The following is a 25808-nucleotide window of genomic DNA, read 5'->3' as shown; positions in this document are numbered from 1 at the left end:
TAATCACCAAAGACCTACGGAATACCAAGAGAAGACTACTCAACGTTCTGTCATAACGTACATGGGAAAAGGATTCCAGGAAGAAAAGACATATGTGTATGTGTCAAAGAACCACATCTTGCACACCTAGAACAAGCCAAACTTTGTAATCAAACTTGCTGTGGTAAACATAAAAATTAAATTTAAAAAAATGAACAAGAAGTAGGGAGACATCTACTTAAGGGGCTTTTTCCTGGCACATTCCATTCTAAATTACAACCTAGAACACGACTTCCATTGAGGCTCTGTTGCCCTAGTCACCAGATTTGGTAAAGCAGAACTGCTGCCACCTTGTGGGCGTTTCACACAACAGCAGCTTTCATCCCAGCATCAATGGTCAGTTGATATTCAAAATACTTGCAGGCCTGTAAATCACACCTGCCCGGAAAACCAATCCTGGGGTCGTATGTCGACCAAAAAATTCAAAAGGCGTCCATATTTCAAACCGACAGTTTCAAGAGGCATAATTTATGCACATTTGTCTTCTGTTTCTTTTTCTTTATTTCTTTTTTCTTAAAAAAACGGGAATGGAAAAAGGCTGAACAGCAGGAATTAATAAAGCCATGCAAATCCAGTGTACACAAACGTTCACCTCACAGCCGTCAGAATGATCATCAGTAAAAAATGTCTACAAACAATAAAGGCTGAAGGGGTTTTAGAGAACTGCGTACCCTTTAGCTGCCGGTGGGATGTAACCTGGTAAGAGCCAGTAGTGAGAGCAGAATGGAGGTGCGTTTAAGGGTAATAATGGAGCTACCATGTGATGTGGTAGGCCCACTCATGGGACTATCACTGGTGTAGACCAGAATCAAAAAGACACAGGCGGGCAATCCCGCACTGCAGCAAAATGTACCATAGCCAGGACCTGGAAGAAACCAAAATGTCCATCAACAGAAAAATGCACCAAGAAGAAGTCGCCCATGTACACAATGGAATATTAGCCATGAAAAAGCACAGAACTGTGCCGTTGGCACCACCATAGAAGGACCAAGAGATAATCACCCAACTTGAAGTAAGAAAGCAACCGAAAGGCCGACATCCTATGACGTCACTTATAGGTGTTACCTAAAAATTGATACTCATGAAATAATCCCCAAGAGAAGGATACACATAAATTCAGAACACCAAATTATGTTTAACCAAATGGAAAGGTGTAAGGATTGTATGAATTAGGATATGGGGGTTAACAGACATATACTAATACATAGGAAATATATAATCACAAAATACCTAGGGAATACGAAGAGCGGTCTACTCAACACTCTATAATAACATACACGGGAAAGGATCCAAAGAGGAATAGACAGATACACTGATAGGATGAACCAGAAACTGTACACCTAGGAGAATCTACATTTTGATCAAATTTGCTCTGATAATTTAAAAAATTAAATTTAAATAACAAACAACAATTTAGGAGATATAAGCCCTTGGGTGTTTGCGCTGGCACATTCCACTCTAATTCGCAGCTTACTAACACGATTGCCAGGAAAGCTCTGATGCCCAAAAACCCAGAGTTGGACATGAAGAAATGCTGCCACCTCGTGGCCGTTTCCCACAAGAGCGGCTTTAAACCCACAGCTAATGGTCACTTAACATTCACAAGGATTCAGGGCTGTAAAGGACACCTGCCCTAAAAAATTGTGCGGAGGTAGGGAATGGCCAAAAAGTTTCAAAACTCTCAAATTTTTCAAGGAGATTGTATGGAGGGCTAAGTTTTACTCACTCACTTTCAAAAAAGAGGAAAATGGATAAAAGCTCCACATCAGTAATTATTACACTCATGCAGATCTAACCTCCAAAAAGGTTTCAACTCACACATGTCAACTACCATCAACTAAAAGTCTACAAACATTACATGCTGAAGGGGTTTTAGAGAACTGTGTACCCTCTAGCTGCTGGTGAGATGTAAAGTGGTGACAGCCAATAATGAGAATAGAAAGGAGCTGCGTTTAAAAGTAAAAATTGAGCCACCATTCCGTTCAGCAGGTCCACCGCTGAGACTCTCACCTGACAAGTCCAGAGTCGAGAAGGCACAGGCTTCAACAGCTGCACTGCAGGAATTTTCACAATAGCCAAGACACGGAAGCAACCAAAATGTCCATCACCATATCAGTTGAAAAAGAAGAAGTGGTTCATGTACACAATAGAATATTAGCCATGAAAAACAATGAAACACTGCTCTTTGAGGCACCATAGTTGAGCCTAGAGATAATCACAGAACATGAGGTAAGTCGGAAAGCAAAAGACATATCCTATGATATCACTTATAGGCGTTATCGAACAACTGACACAAATGAACTTATTTGCACAGAGAAAGACACTCACACACTTAGAAAACAAACTATGCTTGTCTAAAAGGAAAGGTGGGGGGAATGGAAAAATTAGAGATTAGGGTTACCATACGTGTACAAATACCTAATAAATACATATATCAAAAGACCGACCGTATAGTAAGGGAGGTCTATGGAACACTCTGCCATAATTTACATGGGAAGTGGATCTGTACATGAATATATATAGATATAGATATAGATATAGATATAGATAGATATATATATGTTATGCACAAATGAACCAGATTGTCTACACCTAGCACAAACAATATTCTAATCATTACCCCAATTAAAAAAAACTAAAACAACAAACAGGAAATAATGTAACATAAACTTATGGGGGTTTCTCCTGGCACATTCCATTTCAATTTACAACTTAGGAACAGGGATTCCAGAAGGGCTCTGCTGCCCTAGTAACCAGATTTGGGAATGGAGAAATGCTGCCGCCTAGTGGCCGTTTACCACAACAGCAGCTTTAAACGCAGTGCTAATGGTCACTAAATATTCACACTCATTACAGGCCTGTGAATGACACCTGCCCTCAAAAACAGTCCTGGGGGCGAATATTGACCAAAACATCAATTTTGAGGGCAACCTTTCAAGAAGACAATTTCAGGACGTTAATTGTATTCTCCATTTTTTTCATTTTTTCTTTAACAGAAATTTTAAAAGGTGTGGGAAAATGAACCTTAGAAAGAATTAAAGACATGCAAATCCAAATTACAAAAGTCCTATCAGCTCACACCAGTCAGAATGGCCATCAGCAAAAATTCTGCAAACAATAAATGCTGAAGGGGTTGTGGAGAAATGCCTAGCCTTGGTTCAATGTGGGACATGGTAAGAGCCAGTAAGGAAAACACAAAGGAGGTGCCTTGAAAAGGTAAATACTGAGCTACCATTCAATCAAGCATGCCCACTGCTGGGCCTATCGACTGAGAGGATGAGAATCAAAAAGACACAGGCTGGACTTCACTAGTGGCACAGTGGTTGACGGTCTTCCACCGAAGAAGGGGACACGGGTTCATGCCCTGGTTCGGGAAAATCACACACGCCGCGGAGCGGCTGGTCCCGTGAGCTATGGCTGCTGGGCCTGTGCGTCCAGAGCCTGTGCTCTGCAATGGGAGTAGCCATGGCAGTGAGTGGCCCACGTACCGCAAAAAATAAAAAAAAAAAACACAGACTGGCAATCCTACACTCCAGCAATATTTATCATAGCCAACACTTGGAAGCTATGAAAATGTCCATCAACAGAGGAATGCACAAAGAAAAAGTGGTCCATGTACACAATGGAATATGACTCCAATAAAAAAATATAAACTCAATGTAGAAAACAAACATAAGTAAAGAAACATCAGCTTTTCGGGGTTTATCCAGGCACATTCCACTCTAATTTATAACCGAGGAATACCACTGCAAGGTAGTCTGTTTCCCTAGTTAAAAGTTTGGGAAAAGCAGAAATGCTGCCACCCTCTGTCCGTGACCTGCAACAGCAGCTTTAAAAACTGTGCTAAGGGTCACTTCATATGCACCAGTACTGGAGGGCTGTAAATGAAACCTGCCCTCAAAACGTCTTGAGGGGCGTAATGGCCAAAATCTTTCTAAATGTCACACATACTTCAAGAAAACTGTTTGAAGAGGTGAGCTGTACGCACAGCTTGAAGACAAAAAGGACATGCCAGAAAGCTCAATTTCAATGGATTATGAGACGCAGGCAAATCCAACCACAAACATGGACCAGCTCACACTAGTCAGAATAAACCTCAGCAAAAAAACTACAAACAATAAATGCTGAAGGTGTTGTGCAGAAGTGCATACCCTCAACGTTAAGTGGGACGTGACCTGGTAAGAGCCACTAATGAGAACAGAATGGAGGTGCCTTTACAAGGTAAACATTTTGCTACCATATGATCCAGCAGGCCCACTCCTGGGCCTATAACCTAAGAAGACAGAATTGGAAAGACACAGGCAGGCAAATGTGCATTGCCGCAGCATTACAATAGCCAAGTCATGGAAGCAACCAAAAAGTCCATCAACAGATGAGTGGACAAAGAAGAACTGGTACATGTACAGACAGAGTATTAGCCAAGGAAATAAAGAACACGATGCCATTTGCAGCACCGTAGATGAGTCTAGAGGTAATCACACAACTTGTAGTATGTCAGAAAGAGAAAGACACATATCCTATGATATCACTTATAGGTATTACCTATAAATTCATACCAGTGAAGATATTTCCACAGAGAAGGCCAACCACAGATTCATTAAACAAACTTATGGTTCCCCAATGGAAATTTGTGAGGATTGGATACATTAGCATATCAGGGTTAACAGACGTATACAAACACAGGGGAAATATATAATCACCAAAGACCTACGGAATACCAAGAGAAGACTACTCAACGTTCTGTCATAACGTACATGGGAAAAGGATTCCAGGAAGAAAAGACATATGTGTATGTGTCAAAGAACCACATCTTGCACACCTAGAACAAGCCAAACTTTGTAATCAAACTTGCTGTGGTAAACATAAAAATTAAATTTAAAAAAATGAACAAGAAGTAGGGAGACATCTACTTAAGGGGCTTTTTCCTGGCACATTCCATTCTAAATTACAACCTAGAACACGACTTCCATTGAGGCTCTGTTGCCCTAGTCACCAGATTTGGTAAAGCAGAACTGCTGCCACCTTGTGGGCGTTTCACACAACAGCAGCTTTCATCCCAGCATCAATGGTCAGTTGATATTCAAAATACTTGCAGGCCTGTAAATCACACCTGCCCGGAAAACCAATCCTGGGGTCGTATGTCGACCAAAAAATTCAAAAGGCGTCCATATTTCAAACCGACAGTTTCAAGAGGCATAATTTATGCACATTTGTCTTCTGTTTCTTTTTCTTTATTTCTTTTTTCTTAAAAAAACGGGAATGGAAAAAGGCTGAACAGCAGGAATTAATAAAGCCATGCAAATCCAGTGTACACAAACGTTCACCTCACAGCCGTCAGAATGATCATCAGTAAAAAATGTCTACAAACAATAAAGGCTGAAGGGGTTTTAGAGAACTGCGTACCCTTTAGCTGCCGGTGGGATGTAACCTGGTAAGAGCCAGTAGTGAGAGCAGAATGGAGGTGCGTTTAAGGGTAATAATGGAGCTACCATGTGATGTGGTAGGCCCACTCATGGGACTATCACTGGTGTAGACCAGAATCAAAAAGACACAGGCGGGCAATCCCGCACTGCAGCAAAATGTACCATAGCCAGGACCTGGAAGAAACCAAAATGTCCATCAACAGAAAAATGCACCAAGAAGAAGTCGCCCATGTACACAATGGAATATTAGCCATGAAAAAGCACAGAACTGTGCCGTTGGCACCACCATAGAAGGACCAAGAGATAATCACCCAACTTGAAGTAAGAAAGCAACCGAAAGGCCGACATCCTATGACGTCACTTATAGGTGGTACCTAAAAATTGATACTCATGAAATAATCCCCAAGAGAAGGATACACATAAATTCAGAACACCAAATTATGTTTAACCAAATGGAAAGGTGTAAGGATTGTATGAATTAGGATATGGGGGTTAACAGACATATACTAATACATAGGAAATATATAATCACAAAATACCTAGGGAATACGAAGAGCGGTCTACTCAACACTCTATAATAACATACACGGGAAAGGATCCAAAGAGGAATAGACAGATACACTGATAGGATGAACCAGAAACTGTACACCTAGGAGAATCTACATTTTGATCAAATTTGCTCTGATAATTTAAAAAATTAAATTTAAATAACAAACAACAATTTAGGAGATATAAGCCCTTGGGTGTTTGCGCTGGCACATTCCACTCTAATTCGCAGCTTACTAACACGATTGCCAGGAAAGCTCTGATGCCCAAAAACCCAGAGTTGGACATGAAGAAATGCTGCCACCTCGTGGCCGTTTCCCACAAGAGCGGCTTTAAACCCACAGCTAATGGTCACTTAACATTCACAAGGATTCAGGGCTGTAAAGGACACCTGCCCTAAAAAATTGTGCGGAGGTAGGGAATGGCCAAAAAGTTTCAAAACTCTCAAATTTTTCAAGGAGATTGTATGGAGGGCTAAGTTTTACTCACTCACTTTCAAAAAAGAGGAAAATGGATAAAAGCTCCACATCAGTAATTATTACACTCATGCAGATCTAACCTCCAAAAAGGTTTCAACTCACACATGTCAACTACCATCAACTAAAAGTCTACAAACATTACATGCTGAAGGGGTTTTAGAGAACTGTGTACCCTCTAGCTGCTGGTGAGATGTAAAGTGGTGACAGCCAATAATGAGAATAGAAAGGAGCTGCGTTTAAAAGTAAAAATTGAGCCACCATTCCGTTCAGCAGGTCCACCGCTGAGACTCTCACCTGACAAGTCCAGAGTCGAGAAGGCACAGGCTTCAACAGCTGCACTGCAGGAATTTTCACAATAGCCAAGACACGGAAGCAACCAAAATGTCCATCACCATATCAGTTGAAAAAGAAGAAGTGGTTCATGTACACAATAGAATATTAGCCATGAAAAACAATGAAACACTGCTCTTTGAGGCACCATAGTTGAGCCTAGAGATAATCACAGAACATGAGGTAAGTCGGAAAGCAAAAGACATATCCTATGATATCACTTATAGGCGTTATCGAACAACTGACACAAATGAACTTATTTGCACAGAGAAAGACACTCACACACTTAGAAAACAAACTATGCTTGTCTAAAAGGAAAGGTGGGGGGAATGGAAAAATTAGAGATTAGGGTTACCATACGTGTACAAATACCTAATAAATACATATATCAAAAGACCGACCGTATAGTAAGGGAGGTCTATGGAACACTCTGCCATAATTTACATGGGAAGTGGATCTGTACATGAATATATATAGATATAGATATAGATATAGATATAGATAGATATATATATGTTATGCACAAATGAACCAGATTGTCTACACCTAGCACAAACAATATTCTAATCATTACCCCAATTAAAAAATAACTAAAACAACAAACAGGAAATAATGTAACATAAACTTATGGGGGTTTCTCCTGGCACATTCCATTTCAATTTACAACTTAGGAACAGGGATTCCAGAAGGGCTCTGCTGCCCTAGTAACCAGATTTGGGAATGGAGAAATGCTGCCGCCTAGTGGCCGTTTACCACAACAGCAGCTTTAAACGCAGTGCTAATGGTCACTAAATATTCACACTCATTACAGGCCTGTGAATGACACCTGCCCTCAAAAACAGTCCTGGGGGCGAATATTGACCAAAACATCAATTTTGAGGGCAACCTTTCAAGAAGACAATTTCAGGACGTTAATTGTATTCTCCATTTTTTTCATTTTTTCTTTAACAGAAATTTTAAAAGGTGTGGGAAAATGAACCTTAGAAAGAATTAAAGACATGCAAATCCAAATTACAAAAGTCCTATCAGCTCACACCAGTCAGAATGGCCATCAGCAAAAATTCTGCAAACAATAAATGCTGAAGGGGTTGTGGAGAAATGCCTAGCCTTGGTTCAATGTGGGACATGGTAAGAGCCAGTAAGGAAAACACAAAGGAGGTGCCTTGAAAAGGTAAATACTGAGCTACCATTCAATCAAGCATGCCCACTGCTGGGCCTATCGACTGAGAGGATGAGAATCAAAAAGACACAGGCTGGACTTCACGAGTGGCACAGTGGTTGACGGTCTTCCACCGAAGAAGGGGACACGGGTTCATGCCCTGGTTCGGGAAAATCACACACGCCGCGGAGCGGCTGGTCCCGTGAGCTATGGCTGCTGGGCCTGTGCGTCCAGAGCCTGTGCTCTGCAATGGGAGTAGCCATGGCAGTGAGTGGCCCACGTACCGCAAAAAATAAAAAAAAAAACACAGACTGGCAATCCTACACTCCAGCAATATTTATCATAGCCAACACTTGGAAGCTATGAAAATGTCCATCAACAGAGGAATGCACAAAGAAAAAGTGGTCCATGTACACAATGGAATATGACTCCAATAAAAAAATATAAACTCAATGTAGAAAACAAACATAAGTAAAGAAACATCAGCTTTTCGGGGTTTATCCAGGCACATTCCACTCTAATTTATAACCGAGGAATACCACTGCAAGGTAGTCTGTTTCCCTAGTTAAAAGTTTGGGAAAAGCAGAAATGCTGCCACCCTCTGTCCGTGACCTGCAACAGCAGCTTTAAAAACTGTGCTAAGGGTCACTTCATATGCACCAGTACTGGAGGGCTGTAAATGAAACCTGCCCTCAAAACGTCTTGAGGGGCGTAATGGCCAAAATCTTTCTAAATGTCACACATACTTCAAGAAAACTGTTTGAAGAGGTGAGCTGTACGCACAGCTTGAAGACAAAAAGGACATGCCAGAAAGCTCAATTTCAATGGATTATGAGACGCAGGCAAATCCAACCACAAACATGGACCAGCTCACACTAGTCAGAATAAACCTCAGCAAAAAAACTACAAACAATAAATGCTGAAGGTGTTGTGCAGAAGTGCATACCCTCAACGTTAAGTGGGACGTGACCTGGTAAGAGCCACTAATGAGAACAGAATGGAGGTGCCTTTACAAGGTAAACATTTTGCTACCATATGATCCAGCAGGCCCACTCCTGGGCCTATAACCTAAGAAGACAGAATTGGAAAGACACAGGCAGGCAAATGTGCATTGCCGCAGCATTACAATAGCCAAGTCATGGAAGCAACCAAAAAGTCCATCAACAGATGAGTGGACAAAGAAGAACTGGTACATGTACAGACAGAGTATTAGCCAAGGAAATAAAGAACACGATGCCATTTGCAGCACCGTAGATGAGTCTAGAGGTAATCACACAACTTGTAGTATGTCAGAAAGAGAAAGACACATATCCTATGATATCACTTATAGGTATTACCTATAAATTCATACCAGTGAAGATATTTCCACAGAGAAGGCCAACCACAGATTCATTAAACAAACTTATGGTTCCCCAATGGAAATTTGTGAGGATTGGATACATTAGCATATCAGGGTTAACAGACGTATACAAACACAGGGGAAATATATAATCACCAAAGACCTACGGAATACCAAGAGAAGACTACTCAACGTTCTGTCATAACGTACATGGGAAAAGGATTCCAGGAAGAAAAGACATATGTGTATGTGTCAAAGAACCACATCTTGCACACCTAGAACAAGCCAAACTTTGTAATCAAACTTGCTGTGGTAAACATAAAAATTAAATTTAAAAAAATGAACAAGAAGTAGGGAGACATCTACTTAAGGGGCTTTTTCCTGGCACATTCCATTCTAAATTACAACCTAGAACACGACTTCCATTGAGGCTCTGTTGCCCTAGTCACCAGATTTGGTAAAGCAGAACTGCTGCCACCTTGTGGGCGTTTCACACAACAGCAGCTTTCATCCCAGCATCAATGGTCAGTTGATATTCAAAGTACTTGCAGGCCTGTAAATCACACCTGCCCGGAAAACCAATCCTGGGGTCGTATGTCGACCAAAAAATTCAAAAGGCGTCCATATTTCAAACCGACAGTTTCAAGAGGCATAATTTATGCACATTTGTCTTCTGTTTCTTTTTCTTTATTTCTTTTTTCTTAAAAAAACGGGAATGGAAAAAGGCTGAACAGCAGGAATTAATAAAGCCATGCAAATCCAGTGTACACAAACGTTCACCTCACAGCCGTCAGAATGATCATCAGTAAAAAATGTCTACAAACAATAAAGGCTGAAGGGGTTTTAGAGAACTGCGTACCCTTTAGCTGCCGGTGGGATGTAACCTGGTAAGAGCCAGTAGTGAGAGCAGAATGGAGGTGCGTTTAAGGGTAATAATGGAGCTACCATGTGATGTGGTAGGCCCACTCATGGGACTATCACTGGTGTAGACCAGAATCAAAAAGACACAGGCGGGCAATCCCGCACTGCAGCAAAATGTACCATAGCCAGGACCTGGAAGAAACCAAAATGTCCATCAACAGAAAAATGCACCAAGAAGAAGTCGCCCATGTACACAATGGAATATTAGCCATGAAAAAGCACAGAACTGTGCCGTTGGCACCACCATAGAAGGACCAAGAGATAATCACCCAACTTGAAGTAAGAAAGCAACCGAAAGGCCGACATCCTATGACGTCACTTATAGGTGTTACCTAAAAATTGATACTCATGAAATAATCTCCAAGAGAAGGACACACATAGATTCAGAAAACCAAATTATGTTTAACCAAATGGAATGGTGTAAGGATTGTATGAATTAGGATATGGGGGTTAACAGACATATACTAATACATAGGAAATATATAATCACAAAATACCTAGGGAATACGAAGAGCGGTCTACTCAACACTCTATAATAACATACACGGGAAAGGATCCAAAGAGGAATAGACAGATACACTGATAGGATGAACCAGAAACTGTACACCTAGGAGAATCTACATTTTGATCAAATTTGCTCTGATAATTTAAAAAATTAAATTTAAATAACAAACAACAATTTAGGAGATATAAGCCCTTGGGTGTTTGCGCTGGCACATTCCACTCTAATTCGCAGCTTACTAACACGATTGCCAGGAAAGCTCTGTTGCCCAAAAACCCAGAGTTGGACATGAAGAAATGCTGCCACCTCGTGGCCGTTTCCCACAAGAGCGGCTTTAAACCCACAGCTAATGGTCACTTAACATTCACAAGGATTCAGGGCTGTAAAGGACACCTGCCCTAAAAAATTGTGCGGAGGTAGGGAATGGCCAAAAAGTTTCAAAACTCTCAAATTTTTCAAGGAGATTGTATGGAGGGCTAAGTTTTACTCACTCACTTTCAAAAAAGAGGAAAATGGATAAAAGCTCCACATCAGTAATTATTACACTCATGCAGATCTAACCTCCAAAAAGGTTTCAACTCACACATGTCAACTACCATCAACTAAAAGTCTACAAACATTACATGCTGAAGGGGTTTTAGAGAACTGTGTACCCTCTAGCTGCTGGTGAGATGTAAAGTGGTGACAGCCAATAATGAGAATAGAAAGGAGCTGCGTTTAAAAGTAAAAATTGAGCCACCATTCCGTTCAGCAGGTCCACCGCTGAGACTCTCACCTGACAAGTCCAGAGTCGAGAAGGCACAGGCTTCAACAGCTGCACTGCAGGAATTTTCACAATAGCCAAGACACGGAAGCAACCAAAATGTCCATCACCATATCAGTTGAAAAAGAAGAAGTGGTTCATGTACACAATAGAATATTAGCCATGAAAAACAATGAAACACTGCTCTTTGAGGCACCATAGTTGAGCCTAGAGATAATCACAGAACATGAGGTAAGTCGGAAAGCAAAAGACATATCCTATGATATCACTTATAGGCGTTATCGAACAACTGACACAAATGAACTTATTTGCACAGAGAAAGACACTCACACACTTAGAAAACAAACTATGCTTGTCTAAAAGGAAAGGTGGGGGGAATGGAAAAATTAGAGATTAGGGTTACCATACGTGTACAAATACCTAATAAATACATATATCAAAAGACCGACCGTATAGTAAGGGAGGTCTATGGAACACTCTGCCATAATTTACATGGGAAGTGGATCTGTACATGAATATATATAGATATAGATATAGATATAGATAGATATATATATGTTATGCACAAATGAACCAGATTGTCTACACCTAGCACAAACAATATTCTAATCATTACCACAATTAAAAAAAAACTAAAACAACAAACAGGAAATAATGTAACATAAACTTATGGGGGTTTCTCCTGGCACATTCCATTTCAATTTACAACTTAGGAACAGGGATTCCAGAAGGGCTCTGCTGCCCTAGTAACCAGATTTGGGAATGGAGAAATGCTGCCGCCTAGTGGCCGTTTACCACAACAGCAGCTTTAAACGCAGTGCTAATGGTCACTAAATATTCACACTCATTACAGGCCTGTGAATGACACCTGCCCTCAAAAACAGTCCTGGGGGCGAATATTGACCAAAACATCAATTTTGAGGGCAACCTTTCAAGAAGACAATTTCAGGACGTTAATTGTATTCTCCATTTTTTTCATTTTTTCTTTAACAGAAATTTTAAAAGGTGTGGGAAAATGAACCTTAGAAAGAATTAAAGACATGCAAATCCAAATTACAAAAGTCCTATCAGCTCACACCAGTCAGAATGGCCATCAGCAAAAATTCTGCAAACAATAAATGCTGAAGGGGTTGTGGAGAAATGCCTAGCCTTGGTTCAATGTGGGACATGGTAAGAGCCAGTAAGGAAAACACAAAGGAGGTGCCTTGAAAAGGTAAATACTGAGCTACCATTCAATCAAGCATGCCCACTGCTGGGCCTATCGACTGAGAGGATGAGAATCAAAAAGACACAGGCTGGACTTCACGAGTGGCACAGTGGTTGACGGTCTTCCACCGAAGAAGGGGACACGGGTTCATGCCCTGGTTCGGGAAAATCACACACGCCGCGGAGCGGCTGGTCCCGTGAGCTATGGCTGCTGGGCCTGTGCGTCCAGAGCCTGTGCTCTGCAATGGGAGTAGCCATGGCAGTGAGTGGCCCACGTACCGCAAAAAATAAAAAAAAAAACACAGACTGGCAATCCTACACTCCAGCAATATTTATCATAGCCAACACTTGGAAGCTATGAAAATGTCCATCAACAGAGGAATGCACAAAGAAAAAGTGGTCCATGTACACAATGGAATATGACTCCAATAAAAAAATATAAATTCAATGTAGAAAACAAACATAAGTAAAGAAACATCAGCTTTTCGGGGTTTATCCAGGCACATTCCACTCTAATTTATAACCGAGGAATACCACTGCAAGGTAGTCTGTTTCCCTAGTTAAAAGTTTGGGAAAAGCAGAAATGCTGCCACCCTCTGTCCGTGACCTGCAACAGTAGCTTTAAAAACTGTGCTAAGGGTCACTTCATATGCACCAGTACTGGAGGGCTGTAAATGAAACCTGCCCTCAAAACGTCTTGAGGGGCGTAATGGCCAAAATCTTTCTAAATGTCACACATACTTCAAGAAAACAGTTTGAAGAGGTAAGCTGTACGCACAGCTTGAAGACAAAAAGGACATGCCAGAAAGCTCAATTTCAATGGATTATGAGACGCAGGCAAATCCAACCACAAACATGGACCAGCTCACACTAGTCAGAATAAACCTCAGCAAAAAAACTACAAACAATAAATGCTGAAGGTGTTGTGCAGAAGTGCATACCCTCAACGTTAAGTGGGACGTGACCTGGTAAGAGCCACTAATGAGAACAGAATGGAGGTGCCTTTACAAGGTAAACATTTTGCTACCATATGATCCAGCAGGCCCACTCCTGGGCCTATAACCTAAGAAGACAGAATTGGAAAGACACAGGCAGGCAAATGTGCATTGCCGCAGCATTACAATAGCCAAGTCATGGAAGCAACCAAAAAGTCCATCAACAGATGAGTGGACAAAGAAGAACTGGTACATGTACAGACAGAGTATTAGCCAAGGAAATAAAGAACACGATGCCATTTGCAGCACCGTAGATGAGTCTAGAGGTAATCACACAACTTGTAGTATGTCAGAAAGAGAAAGACACATATCCTATGATATCACTTATAGGTATTACCTATAAATTCATACCAGTGAAGATATTTCCACAGAGAAGGCCAACCACAGATTCATTAAACAAACTTATGGTTCCCCAATGGAAATTTGTGAGGATTGGATACATTAGCATATCAGGGTTAACAGACGTATACAAACACAGGGGAAATATATAATCACCAAAGACCTACGGAATACCAAGAGAAGACTACTCAACGTTCTGTCATAACGTACATGGGAAAAGGATTCCAGGAAGAAAAGACATATGTGTATGTGTCAAAGAACCACATCTTGCACACCTAGAACAAGCCAAACTTTGTAATCAAACTTGCTGTGGTAAACATAAAAATTAAATTTAAAAAAATGAACAAGAAGTAGGGAGACATCTACTTAAGGGGCTTTTTCCTGGCACATTCCATTCTAAATTACAACCTAGAACACGACTTCCATTGAGGCTCTGTTGCCCTAGTCACCAGATTTGGTAAAGCAGAACTGCTGCCACCTTGTGGGCGTTTCACACAACAGCAGCTTTCATCCCAGCATCAATGGTCAGTTGATATTCAAAATACTTGCAGGCCTGTAAATCACACCTGCCCGGAAAACCAATCCTGGGGTCGTATGTCGACCAAAAAATTCAAAAGGCGTCCATATTTCAAACCGACAGTTTCAAGAGGCATAATTTATGCACATTTGTCTTCTGTTTCTTTTTCTTTATTTCTTTTTTCTTAAAAAAACGGGAATGGAAAAAGGCTGAACAGCAGGAATTAATAAAGCCATGCAAATCCAGTGTACACAAACGTTCACCTCACAGCCGTCAGAATGATCATCAGTAAAAAATGTCTACAAACAATAAAGGCTGAAGGGGTTTTAGAGAACTGCGTACCCTTTAGCTGCCGGTGGGATGTAACCTGGTAAGAGCCAGTAGTGAGAGCAGAATGGAGGTGCGTTTAAGGGTAATAATGGAGCTACCATGTGATGTGGTAGGCCCACTCATGGGACTATCACTGGTGTAGACCAGAATCAAAAAGACACAGGCGGGCAATCCCGCACTGCAGCAAAATGTACCATAGCCAGGACCTGGAAGAAACCAAAATGTCCATCAACAGAAAAATGCACCAAGAAGAAGTCGCCCATGTACACAATGGAATATTAGCCATGAAAAAGCACAGAACTGTGCCGTTGGCACCACCATAGAAGGACCAAGAGATAATCACCCAACTTGAAGTAAGAAAGCAACCGAAAGGCCGACATCCTATGACGTCACTTATAGGTGTTACCTAAAAATTGATACTCATGAAATAATCCCCAAGAGAAGGACACACATAAATTCAGAACACCAAATTATGTTTAACCAAATGGAAAGGTGTAAGGATTGTATGAATTAGGATATGGGGGTTAACAGACATATACTAATACATAGGAAATATATAATCACAAAATACCTAGGGAATACGAAGAGCGGTCTACTCAACACTCTATAATAACATACACGGGAAAGGATCCAAAGAGGAATAGACAGATACACTGATAGGATGAACCAGAAACTGTACACCTAGGAGAATCTACATTTTGATCAAATTTGCTCTGATAATTTAAAAAATTAAATTTAAATAACAAACAACAATTTAGGAGATATAAGCCCTTGGGTGTTTGCGCTGGCACATTCCACTCTAATTCGCAGCTTACTAACACGATTGCCAGGAAAGCTCTGATGCCCAAAAACCCAGAGTTGGACATGAAGAAATGCTGCCACCTCGTGGCCGTTTCCCACAAGAGCGGCTTTAAACCCACAGCTAATGGTCACTTAACATTCACAAGGATTCAGGGCTGTAAAGGACACCTGCCCTAAAAAATTGTGCGGAGGTAGGGAATGGCCAAAAAGTTTCAAAACTCTCAAATTTTTCAAGGAGATTGTATGGAGGGCTAAGTTTTACTCACTCACTTTCAAAAAAGAGGAAAATGGATAAAAGCTCCACATCAGTAATTATTACACTCATGCAGATCTAACCTCCAAAAAGGTTTCAACTCACACATGTCAACTACCATCAACTAAAAGTCTACAAACATTACATGCTGAAGGGGTTTTAGAGAACTGTGTACCCTCTAGCTGCTGGTGAGATGTAAAGTGGTGACAGCCAATAATGAGAATAGAAAGGAGCTGCGTTTAAAAGTAAAAATTGAGCCACCATTCCGTTCAGCAGGTCCACCGCTGAGACTCTCACCTGACAAGTCCAGAGTCGAGAAGGCACAGGCTTCAACAGCTGCACTGCAGGAATTTTCACAATAGCCAAGACACGGAAGCAACCAAAATGTCCATCACCATATCAGTTGAAAAAGAAGAAGTGGTTCATGTACACAATAGAATATTAGCCATGAAAAACAATGAAACACTGCTCTTTGAGGCACCATAGTTGAGCCTAGAGATAATCACAGAACATGAGGTAAGTCGGAAAGCAAAAGACATATCCTATGATATCACTTATAGGCGTTATCGAACAACTGACACAAATGAACTTATTTGCACAGAGAAAGACACTCACACACTTAGAAAACAAACTATGCTTGTCTAAAAGGAAAGGTGGGGGGAATGGAAAAATTAGAGATTAGGGTTACCATACGTGTACAAATACCTAATAAATACATATATCAAAAGACCGACCGTATAGTAAGGGAGGTCTATGGAACACTCTGCCATAATTTACATGGGAAGTGGATCTGTACATGAATATATATAGATATAGATATAGATAGATATATATATGTTATGCACAAATGAACCAGATTGTCTACACCTAGCACAAACAATATTCTAATCATTACCCCAATTAAAAAAAAACTAAAACAACAAACAGGAAATAATGTAACATAAACTTATGGGGGTTTCTCCTGGCACATTCCATTTCAATTTACAACTTAGGAACAGGGATTCCAGAAGGGCTCTGCTGCCCTAGTAACCAGATTTGGGAATGGAGAAATGCTGCCGCCTAGTGGCCGTTTACCACAACAGCAGCTTTAAACGCAGTGCTAATGGTCACTAAATATTCACACTCATTACAGGCCTGTGAATGACACCTGCCCTCAAAAACAGTCCTGGGGGCGAATATTGACCAAAACATCAATTTTGAGGGCAACCTTTCAAGAAGACAATTTCAGGACGTTAATTGTATTCTCCATTTTTTTCATTTTTTCTTTAACAGAAATTTTAAAAGGTGTGGGAAAATGAACCTTAGAAAGAATTAAAGACATGCAAATCCAAATTACAAAAGTCCTATCAGCTCACACCAGTCAGAATGGCCATCAGCAAAAATTCTGCAAACAATAAATGCTGAAGGGGTTGTGGAGAAATGCCTAGCCTTGGTTCAATGTGGGACATGGTAAGAGCCAGTAAGGAAAACACAAAGGAGGTGCCTTGAAAAGGTAAATACTGAGCTACCATTCAATCAAGCATGCCCACTGCTGGGCCTATCGACTGAGAGGATGAGAATCAAAAAGACACAGGCTGGACTTCACTAGTGGCACAGTGGTTGACGGTCTTCCACCGAAGAAGGGGACACGGGTTCATGCCCTGGTTCGGGAAAATCACACACGCCGCGGAGCGGCTGGTCCCGTGAGCTATGGCTGCTGGGCCTGTGCGTCCACAGCCTGTGCTCTGCAATGGGAGTAGCCATGGCAGTGAGTGGCCCACGTACCGCAAAAAATAAAAAAAAAAACACAGACTGGCAATCCTACACTCCAGCAATATTTATCATAGCCAACACTTGGAAGCTGTGAAAATGTCCATCAACAGAGGAATGCACAAAGAAAAAGTGGTCCATGTACACAATGGAATATGACTCCAATAAAAAAAATATAAATTCAATGTAGAAAACAAACATAAGTAAAGAAACATCAGCTTTTCGGGGTTTATCCAGGCACATTCCACTCTAATTTATAACCGAGGAATACCACTGCAAGGTAGTCTGTTTCCCTAGTTAAAAGTTTGGGAAAAGCAGAAATGCTGCCACCCTCTGTCCGTGACCTGCAACAGCAGCTTTAAAAACTGTGCTAAGGGTCACTTCATATGCACCAGTACTGGAGGGCTGTAAATGAAACCTGCCCTCAAAACGTCTTGAGGGGCGTAATGGCCAAAATCTTTCTAAATGTCACACATACTTCAAGAAAACAGTTTGAAGAGGTAAGCTGTACGCACAGCTTGAAGACAAAAAGGACATGCCAGAAAGCTCAATTTCAATGGATTATGAGACGCAGGCAAATCCAACCACAAATATGGACCAGCTCACACTAGTCAGAATAAACCTCAGCAAAAAAACTACAAACAATAAATGCTGAAGGTGTTGTGCAGAAGTGCATACCCTCAACGTTAAGTGGGACGTGACCTGGTAAGAGCCACTAATGAGAACAGAATGGAGGTGCCTTTACAAGGTAAACATTTTGCTACCATATGATCCAGCAGGCCCACTCCTGGGCCTATAACCTAAGAAGACAGAATTGGAAAGACACAGGCAGGCAAATGTGCATTGCCGCAGCATTACAATAGCCAAGTCATGGAAGCAACCAAAAAGTCCATCAACAGATGAGTGGACAAAGAAGAACTGGTACATGTACAGACAGAGTATTAGCCAAGGAAATAAAGGACATGATGCCATTTGCAGCACCGTAGATGAGTCTAGAGGTAATCACACAACTTGTAGTATGTCAGAAAGAGAAAGACACATATCCTATGATATCACTTATAGGTATTACCTATAAATTCATACCAGTGAAGATATTTCCACAGAGAAGGCCAACCACAGATTCATTAAACAAACTTATGGTTCCCCAATGGAAATTTGTGAGGATTGGATACATTAGCATATCAGGGTTAACAGACGTATACAAACACAGGGGAAATATATAATCACCAAAGACCTACGGAATACCAAGAGAAGACTACTCAACGTTCTGTCATAACGTACATGGGAAAAGGATTCCAGGAAGAAAAGACATATGTGTATGTGTCAAAGAACCACATCTTGCACACCTAGAACAAGCCAAACTTTGTAATCAAACTTGCTGTGGTAAACATAAAAATTAAATTTAAAAAAATGAACAAGAAGTAGGGAGACATCTACTTAAGGGGCTTTTTCCTGGCACATTCCATTCTAAATTACAACCTAGAACACGACTTCCATTGAGGCTCTGTTGCCCTAGTCACCAGATTTGGTAAAGTAGAACTGCTGCCACCTTGTGGGCGTTTCACACAACAGCAGCTTTCATCCCAGCATCAATGGTCAGTTGATATTCAAAATACTTGCAGGCCTGTAAATCACACCTGCCCGGAAAACCAATCCTGGGGTCGTATGTCGACCAAAAAATTCAAAAGGCGTCCATATTTCAAACCGACAGTTTCAAGAGGCATAATTTATGCACATTTGTCTTCTGTTTCTTTTTCTTTATTTCTTTTTTCTTAAAAAAACGGGAATGGAAAAAGGCTGAACAGCAGGAATTAATAAAGCCATGCAAATCCAGTGTACACAAACGTTCACCTCACAGCCGTCAGAATGATCATCAGTAAAAAATGTCTACAAACAATAAAGGCTGAAGGGGTTTTAGAGAACTGCGTACCCTTTAGCTGCCGGTGGGATGTAACCTGGTAAGAGCCAGTAGTGAGAGCAGAATGGAGGTGCGTTTAAGGGTAATAATGGAGCTACCATGTGATGTGGTAGGCCCACTCATGGGACTATCACTGGAGTAGACCAGAATCAAAAAGACACAGGTGGGCAATCCCGCACTGCAGCAAAATGTACCATAGCCAGGACCTGGAAGAAACCAAAATGTCCATCAACAGAAAAATGCACCAAGAAGAAGTCGCCCATGTACACAATGGAATATTAGCCATGAAAAAGCACAGAACTGTGCCGTTGGCACCACCATAGAAGGACCAAGAGATAATCACCCAACTTGAAGTAAGAAAGCAACCGAAAGGCCGACATCCTATGACGTCACTTATAGGTGTTACCTAAAAATTGATACTCATGAAATAATCCCCAAGAGAAGGACACACATAAATTCAGAACACCAAATTATGTTTAACCAAATGGAAAGGTGTAAGGATTGTATGAATTAGGATATGGGGGTTAACAGACATATACTAATACATAGGAAATATATAATCACAAAATACCTAGGGAATACGAAGAGCGGTCTACTCAACACTCTATAATAACATACACGGGAAAGGATCCAAAGAGGAATAGACAGATACACTGATAGGATGAACCAGAAACTGTACACCTAGGAGAATCTACATTTTGATCAAATTTGCTCTGATAATTTAAAAAATTAAATTTAAATAACAAACAACAATTTAGGAGATATAAGCCCTTGGGTGTTTGCGCTGGCACATTCCACTCTAATTCGCAGCTTACTAACACGATTGCCAGGAAAGCTCTGTGGCCCAAAAACCCAGAGTTGGAAATGAAGAAAGGCTGCCGCCTCGTGGCCGTTTCCCACAAGAGCGGCTTTAAACCCACAGCTAATGGTCACTTAACATTCACAAGGATTCAGGGCTGTAAAGGACACCTGCCCTAAAAAATTGTGCGGAGGTAGGGAATGGCCAAAAAGTTTCAAAACTCTCAAATTTTTCAAGGAGATTGTATGGAGGGCTAAGTTTTACTCACTCACTTTCAAAAAAGAGGAAAATGGATAAAAGCTCCACATCAGTAATTATTAGACTCATGCAGATCTAACCTCCAAAAAGGTTTCAACTCACACATGTCAACTACCATCAACTAAAAGTCTACAAACATTACATGCTGAAGGGGTTTTAGAGAACTGTGTACCCTCTAGCTGCTGGTGAGATGTAAAGTGGTGACAGCCAATAATGAGAATAGAAAGGAGCTGCGTTTAAAAGTAAAAATTGAGCCACCATTCCGTTCAGCAGGCCCACCGCTGAGACTCTCACCTGACAAGTCCAGAGTCGAGAAGGCACAGGCTTCAACAGCTGCACTGCAGGAATTTTCACAATAGCCAAGACACGGAAGCAACCAAAATGTCCATCACCATATCAGTTGAAAAAGAAGAAGTGGTTCATGTACACAATAGAATATTAGCCATGAAAAACAATGAAACACTGCTCTTTGAGGCACCATAGTTGAGCCTAGAGATAATCACAGAACATGAGGTAAGTCGGAAAGCAAAAGACATATCCTATGATATCACTTATAGGCGTTATCGAACAACTGACACAAATGAACTTATTTGCACAGAGAAAGACACTCACACACTTAGAAAACAAACTATGCTTGTCTAAAAGGAAAGGTGGGGGGAATGGAAAAATTAGAGATTAGGGTTACCATACGTGTACAAATACCTAATAAATACATATATCAAAAGACCGACCGTATAGTAAGGGAGGTCTATGGAACACTCTGCCATAATTTACATGGGAAGTGGATCTGTACATGAATATATATAGATATAGATATAGATATAGATAGATATATATATGTTATGCACAAATGAACCAGATTGTCTACACCTAGCACAAACAATATTCTAATCATTACCCCAATTAAAAAAAACTAAAACAACAAACAGGAAATAATGTAACATAAACTTATGGGGGTTTCTCCTGGCACATTCCATTTCAATTTACAACTTAGGAACAGGGATTCCAGAAGGGCTCTGCTGCCCTAGTAACCAGATTTGGGAATGGAGAAATGCTGCCGCCTAGTGGCCGTTTACCACAACAGCAGCTTTAAACGCAGTGCTAATGGTCACTAAATATTCACACTCATTACAGGCCTGTGAATGACACCTGCCCTCAAAAACAGTCCTGGGGGCGAATATTGACCAAAACATCAATTTTGAGGGCAACCTTTCAAGAAGACAATTTCAGGACGTTAATTGTATTCTCCATTTTTTTCATTTTTTCTTTAACAGAAATTTTAAAAGGTGTGGGAAAATGAACCTTAGAAAGAATTAAAGACATGCAAATCCAAATTACAAAAGTCCTATCAGCTCACACCAGTCAGAATGGCCATCAGCAAAAATTCTGCAAACAATAAATGCTGAAGGGGTTGTGGAGAAATGCCTAGCCTTGGTTCAATGTGGGACATGGTAAGAGCCAGTAAGGAAAACACAAAGGAGGTGCCTTGAAAACGTAAATACTGAGCTACCATTCAATCAAGCATGCCCACTGCTGGGCCTATCGACTGAGAGGATGAGAATCAAAAAGACACAGGCTGGACTTCACGAGTGGCACAGTGGTTGACGGTCTTCCACCGAAGAAGGGGACACGGGTTCATGCCCTGGTTCGGGAAAATCACACACGCCGTGGAGCGGCTGGTCCCGTGAGCTATGGCTGCTGGGCCTGTGCGTCCAGAGCCTGTGCTCTGCAATGGGAGTAGCCATGGCAGTGAGTGGCCCACGTACCGCAAAAAATAAAAAAAAAACACAGACTGGCAATCCTACACTCCAGCAATATTTATCATAGCCAACACTTGGAAGCTATGAAAATGTCCATCAACAGAGGAATGCACAAAGAAAAAGTGGTCCATGTACACAATGGAATATGACTCCAATAAAAAAATATAAACTCAATGTAGAAAACAAACATAAGTAAAGAAACATCAGCTTTTCGGGGTTTATCCAGGCACATTCCACTCTAATTTATAACCGAGGAATACCACTGCAAGGTAGTCTGTTTCCCTAGTTAAAAGTTTGGGAAAAGCAGAAATGCTGCCACCCTCTGTCCGTGACCTGCAACAGCAGCTTTAAAAACTGTGCTAAGGGTCACTTCATATGCACCAGTACTGGAGGGCTGTAAATGAAACCTGCCCTCAAAACGTCTTGAGGGGCGTAATGGCCAAAATCTTTCTAAATGTCACACATACTTCAAGAAAACTGTTTGAAGAGGTAAGCTGTACGCACAGCTTGAAGACAAAAAGGACATGCCAGAAAGCTCAATTTCAATGGATTATGAGACGCAGGCAAATCCAACCACAAACATGGACCAGCTCACACTAGTCAGAATAAACCTCAGCAAAAAAACTACAAACAATAAATGCTGAAGGTGTTGTGCAGAAGTGCATACCCTCAACGTTAAGTGGGACGTGACCTGGTAAGAGCCACTAATGAGAACAGAATGGAGGTGCCTTTACAAGGTAAACATTTTGCTACCATATGATCCAGCAGGCCCACTCCTGGGCCTATAACCTAAGAAGACAGAATTGGAAAGACACAGGCAGGCAAATGTGCATTGCCGCAGCATTACAATAGCCAAGTCATGGAAGCAACCAAAAAGTCCATCAACAGATGAGTGGACAAAGAAGAACTGGTACATGTACAGACAGAGTATTAGCCAAGGAAATAAAGAACACGATGCCATTTGCAGCACCGTAGATGAGTCTAGAGGTAATCACACAACTTGTAGTATGTCAGAAAGAGAAAGACACATATCCTATGATATCACTTATAGGTATTACCTATAAATTCATACCAGTGAAGATATTTCCACAGAGAAGGCCAACCACAGATTCATTAAACAAACTTATGGTTCCCCAATGGAAATTTGTGAGGATTGGATACATTAGCATATCAGGGTTAACAGACGTATACAAACACAGGGGAAATATATAATCACCAAAGACCTACGGAATACCAAGAGAAGACTACTCAACGTTCTGTCATAACGTACATGGGAAAAGGATTCCAGGAAGAAAAGACATATGTGTATGTGTCAAAGAACCACATCTTGCACACCTAGAACAAGCCAAACTTTGTAATCAAACTTGCTGTGGTAAACATAAAAATTAAATTTAAAAAAATGAACAAGAAGTAGGGAGACATCTACTTAAGGGGCTTTTTCCTGGCACATTCCATTCTAAATTACAACCTAGAACACGACTTCCATTGAGGCTCTGTTGCCCTAGTCACCAGATTTGGTAAAGCAGAACTGCTGCCAACTTGTGGGCGTTTCACACAACAGCAGCTTTCATCCCAGCATCAATGGTCAGTTGATATTCAAAATAATTGCAGGCCTGTAAATCACACCTGCCCGGAAAACCAATCCTGGGGTCGTATGTCGACCAAAAAATTCAAAAGGCGTCCATATTTCAAACCGACAGTTTCAAGAGGCATAATTTATGCACATTTGTCTTCTGTTTCTTTTTCTTTATTTCTTTTTTCTTAAAAAAACGGTAATGGAAAAAGGCTGAACAGCAGGAATTAATAAAGCCATGCAAATCCAGTGTACACAAACGTTCACCTCACAGCCGTCAGAATGATCATCAGTAAAAAATGTCTACAAACAATAAAGGCTGAAGGGGTTTTAGAGAACTGCGTACCCTTTAGCTGCCGGTGGGATGTAACCTGGTAAGAGCCAGTAGTGAGAGCAGAATGGAGGTGCGTTTAAGGGTAATAATGGAGCTACCATGTGATGTGGTAGGCCCACTCATGGGACTATCACTGGTGTAGACCAGAATCAAAAAGACACAGGCGGGCAATCACGCACTGCAGCAAAATGTACCATAGCCAGGACCTGGAAGAAACCAAAATGTCCATCAACAGAAAAATGCACCAAGAAGAAGTCGCCCATGTACACAATGGAATATTAGCCATGAAAAAGCACAGAACTGTGCCGTTGGCACCACCATAGAAGGACCAAGAGATAATCACCCAACTTGAAGTAAGAAAGCAACCGAAAGGCCGACATCCTATGACGTCACTTATAGGTGTTACCTAAAAATTGATACTCATGAAATAATCTCCAAGAGAAGGACACACATAGATTCAGAAAACCAAATTATGTTTAACCAAATGGAATGGTGTAAGGATTGTATGAATTAGGATATGGGGGTTAACAGACATATACTAATACATAGGAAATATATAATCACAAAATACCTAGGGAATACGAAGAGCGGTCTACTCAACACTCTATAATAACATACACGGGAAAGGATCCAAACAGGAATAGACAGATACACTGATAGGATGAACCAGAAACTGTACACCTAGGAGAATCTACATTTTGATCAAATTTGCTCTGATAATTTAAAAAATTAAATTTAAATAACAAACAACAATTTAGGAGATATAAGCCCTTGGGTGTTTGCGCTGGCACATTCCACTCTAATTCGCAGCTTACTAACACGATTGCCAGGAAAGCTCTGTGGCCCAAAAACCCAGAGTTGGAAATGAAGAAAGGCTGCCGCCTCGTGGCCGTTTCCCACAAGAGCGGCTTTAAACCCACAGCTAATGGTCACTTAACATTCACAAGGATTCAGGGCTGTAAAGGACACCTGCCCTAAAAAATTGTGCGGAGGTAGGGAATGGCCAAAAAGTTTCAAAACTCTCAAATTTTTCAAGGAGATTGTATGGAGGGCTAAGTTTTACTCACTCACTTTCAAAAAAGAGGAAAATGGATAAAAGCTCCACATCAGTAATTATTAGACTCATGCAGATCTAACCTCCAAAAAGGTTTCAACTCACACATGTCAACTACCATCAACTAAAAGTCTACAAACATTACATGCTGAAGGGGTTTTAGAGAACTGTGTACCCTCTAGCTGCTGGTGAGATGTAAAGTGGTGACAGCCAATAATGAGAATAGAAAGGAGCTGCGTTTAAAAGTAAAAATTGAGCCACCATTCCGTTCAGCAGGCCCACCGCTGAGACTCTCACCTGACAAGTCCAGAGTCGAGAAGGCACAGGCTTCAACAGCTGCACTGCAGGAATTTTCACAATAGCCAAGACACGGAAGCAACCAAAATGTCCATCACCATATCAGTTGAAAAAGAAGAAGTGG

This window comes from Mesoplodon mirus (assembly GCF_964341445.2).
Source record: "Mesoplodon mirus genome assembly, chromosome: X".
NCBI lineage: Eukaryota > Metazoa > Chordata > Mammalia > Artiodactyla > Ziphiidae > Mesoplodon > Mesoplodon mirus.
This window is presented reverse-complemented; position numbering follows the sequence as displayed.